At 47.3% G+C, this 4,238-nt stretch overlaps 1 pseudogene; it reads left to right on the forward strand.

Annotated features, from left to right (window-relative positions):
- Window positions 1-1,556: 1,556 nt before the first annotated feature.
- LOC146194026 (uncharacterized) lies at window positions 1,557-2,940 on the forward strand (annotated as a pseudogene).
- Window positions 2,941-4,238: the final 1,298 nt, after the last annotated feature.

A 4,238-nucleotide genomic window follows, 5' to 3' on the forward strand; every position in this document is an offset into this window, starting at 1 on the left:
CACATTTCTGGGTGATTGATTGATTTATAGGAAGGGAAAGGCGTGGTGCGTAACCGTCTCACTTCTTTTGTGTGGACACCTCAACCGCGCCTTAAGGGAAGGGAGGAAGGTGGGAGTGAAATAAGAAAGAGAGAAAGGGGAGCTGTAATGGAGGGCTACGGAGTAGATTCAACCACTTGAGGATCTTTAACGTGCGCTCACATCGCACAGCACACGGACGCCTCTTCGTTTCGCATCCATCGAAACGCAGCCGCCGCGGTCGGGTTGGTACACGGGTACTCCGCACAGTTTCGGGCGTGTTACCACTGCACCATCCCAGCGACATCTGCACTGGAGAAAGGCGCAAGCCTGAGCGTTGCTGTGTTGTTAGCGAGGTGTGGCAGCGGGATTCCACGAGTCAAAGATACTGCGCCATTCCTTTCCTGTAAACCAATTGTAGAACCCCGGTGAACTTTGAGGCGTTCAAACAAGAAGCATTCTACTAAAACACCCTGTATCAAAAGACACGTGACAGGAAGCTGAGAACCGAAACCGTGTTGGCTGGCAGTCATCTTTGATCCAAATAAACAACTAAATGGCTTTATTTGATTACGCGTAATTAACCCACATCATCGATTTGTCAATTGCATACCTTTCGTTGACACTCTATTCAATGGTATTATCTTTTTATAGATATAACAACTAGCTCCTCTTCTACAGCTCCGACAAGGTCACGCCCATGCGAACCTCGCCACGCATTGCTTACGCATTAATAAACATATAAACCCCGGCAATTTACCACACTGGCCATAATGATCTGTTCGTAAACATTACAGCATGAACGAAGTCAAAATTTTCGAGAGCACTGCAGGATATGCACTGAAGAAATGCCAAAGCCTGAGCGTTGGTGCTGCACATGGTATATCGCACGCCCCTGGAAGAGGTTTTGTTAGCAAGACCGGGGCTCGTGCCCCACAATGATTTCCTCGGGCGTTCGTTGCAGTTGGTTGGTTGGTAACAAATTCTCGGCCTCAATATATTAGCAAGGCGTTTGACAACGTATCACACGCCACCATTTTTATAAATCTCGCTTAGGCACCCGTACCGTGCACAGCCACACCACAGAACTCCACATTGGCGAATTCATCAATGACAAGATTACCCTGGGCACCAGAGGAACCCCACAAAGTGCAGTCCCCCGCATTTAAACGCCCTCACGTAAAACGCTCCCTATCCGCCGATGATACCATCTTCTGGGCCAACCCTGATTCAGACGGGGACGTCCAGAGCTCCCTCCAGACAGCCATTGACACCGTCCACACCTATGTACAGGCGAGCGGCCTCACATGCTCCCCAACAAAGTCGGAGCTGCTTGTCATCCGCGACAGGCGTGTGCGCCAATCCGCTCCCGCAGCGCGTGAGCTCATCACGCTCTACATCGACACACACCCTATACCTTCCGTCCAGACCATTCGTGAGGCCTGCGCGCTCCGACGTGACGTCACTTCCTGCCGGCCTACTCCCTGCGTCCCCGGCGTCCCGGCGCACCAATCAGCCGCGCGCCATATTTGCTTTGTGCCGTGTGCGAGTGGGCTGCTGTTCTGCGTGTGTTTTCTTGCCCTATTTGGTTGCTGTGCGCCCATGTTTTGCGGCATATGCTGGTTTTGACATGCCGAACAAGTGTTGTGTGCCGGCATGTTCAAGCAATTACCGAACAGGGGAAAAAGCCCAAGTGTTTTCCTTCCCGAAGGACGAAGTGCAACGCACGAAGTGGCTGCGGGCGATACCGAGGAAGGATTTTATTCCTACAGAGAATAACAAGGTAAGAGATTTGTTTGTTACACTGTGCTTCTAGACTACGTTTGAAGCGCAATTCGATTATTCCTTTTATCGAACGAGAACAGTATATAGCAGGTATTTCGCTCTAGCAGTCGCATATTATCAGTATGCCTTCGCTTTTGTTTGCATGCAGGTATGCGCACTGCACTTCGAGGAGTCATGTCTTGAACGGAAAACTTCGTACATGGATCCCAGGACCGGGCGAGTGCTCGAGGTTTCATTGAAAGTACCCCGGCTTCGAAAAGGATCAGTGCCTGCTCTCTTTCCGGGATGCCCAACCTACTTGTCAAAGCAAGACGCCTGCCCTTCCAGAATATCACCAGATAGCAAACGAACTCGCCGAGAAGCATCAGACCTTGCTCGTGCGATTTTTGAATCCGCAGCTTCCTACCACAGTGAAGAAATTAAGCGTAGTTTTTTCTCGCTTCCTGAACTGAAAGAACGATTGAAGACAGTGTGTATACCTGATGTGTGGGCAGTCATTAATCGCCCTAACTGTGCGCTGTTTTTGAACATAGTGAACGAGAGTGCACCTGTTTTGCAGTCATCCGTGACCATCTCCGTTGATATGGAGTTAAGCGTGTGTTTCTTGGGCAAAAGTTTGAAGCGTTTTGGAAATTACTTGGTGCCAAATAAGGTCATCGATGTCAATGTTCTCCTGGAAATATTGAATCGAATGCAACGCATTGAGAGCGACGAGTGTCCTTCTGATGGCCTTCCAGATATTGTTTGTGCTCTTCTGGAAAAAATTGAGGAACACATCACAGACAGCAAAAGGGATATGATTAGATTTTTGAAAGAACGGGTGACATTGCTTGTAAAGGAACGCATCCAATATTCATCAGAGATTATGGTGCTTGCTTGTATTTTGCACACCATATCCCCTCACGCATACAAGTTCCTTAGGTCATCTTGTGTTCTTGTCTTGCCACATCCGAGTACAATAAGAAATGTCTGCTCTTCATTTCAGTTGTCACCGCAAAATGAATCTGGGAATGGTAATTTTCTGAAGTACATCGCCCACAGATCCAAACAACTGAAGCAATATGAAAAAGATATTGTTCTGATGGTAGATGAAATCCATATCCAACCATTTTTTGATTATAAAGGTGGCAATATCAGTGGAGCAGCGGCAAACTCCAATGTGGCCGCTACATCCGCGCATGTGTTTATGTTGCAAAGCATGCTCAGCTCTTTTCGAGAAGTTGTACACATTCTTCCTGTGCGAACGCTGAATGCCGAGTCTCTGCACAAAGTGCTGAAGGAAGTCATCCTCGGGCTTGAAAAACTTGGATTCAGAGTGCTAGCTGTTGTGTCGGATAACAATTCGATCAACAGGAAAGCCCTTAGTATGTTTTCAAGTCCCCCCAAGCTGAAAATAGCTTATCCGAATCCGGCTGACGCATCACGGCCTTTATTTTATGTTGTAGATGCCATGCATTTGCTCAAGTGCATTACAAACAACTGGTTAAATAAAAAAAATCCTGGAACTAACCTTTATTTCCCACTGTTTGACCTTTCAAATAACACAGTGCATCATGATGTCATACAGTGGGCTTCTTTCAAGGAACTACGTGAGCTTCATAAGCTTGAAGCTTCGCAGCTCCTAAAATACAGCTACCACCTCTCCTCAAAAGCACTGAACCCCAGCAACTTAGAGAGACAGAATGTCAAGCTCGCATTACAGGTATTTAATGAATTTGTGGCTGAAGCATTAGATGCCCACAGTGACTTGCCAGCATTTCAACATGCTAAGCAGACTGCAAATTTTGTTAGAGTAATCGTTAGATGGTGGAAAATTGTAAATGTTAAAACACCGCACAAGGGGTATCACCATCGGGATGCTTACGAGCAGCCAGCTTCATCAAGGACAGATGACCCTAAGCTGACCCTCTTGGGTGCCTTAGTGACTTGGTTGGACAAGTGGGAGTTATATAAGCATGACAATGGTACACTCACAAGAGAAACCCTTACTGCTTGGAGGCATTCAGCCTACGCTTTGCTGGAGTTCACAAAGTACTGTACTGTTGAACTTGGTTACAAGTACGTACTTCTCGGAAAGGTGCAGACAGATGGTCTCGAACACAGGTTCGGTCAGTACAGGCAAATGGCAGGAGGCCACTATCACATTAGCATCCGACAACTTTATGAATGTGAAGGAAACGTGTTGCCGTGTTTGGCTATGTTGCAGGCTTTTGCGCGCACTCTGTCTTGAAAGTTTTGAAGTGCGACACCTGCAAGGAAAAGCTTGTTGTTGAGAGAGATGACGAGAGAGACACGGATATGTACTCACTAACAGCGAACCTCAGTCGAGGGGGCTTAAAATTTCCCAGTGCGTGTGTTGTTACCATCGTTATGCACGCCGAAGTTGTTGTAAAAAAATTGCTGCAGCCCGAAAATGCCACGAACTTCTTGCAGAT

This window comes from Amblyomma maculatum, chromosome 4 (genome assembly GCF_055883805.1).
Source record: "Amblyomma maculatum isolate TAMU_Amacu chromosome 4, ASM5588380v1, whole genome shotgun sequence".
NCBI classification, from domain to species: Eukaryota; Metazoa; Arthropoda; class Arachnida; order Ixodida; family Ixodidae; genus Amblyomma; species Amblyomma maculatum.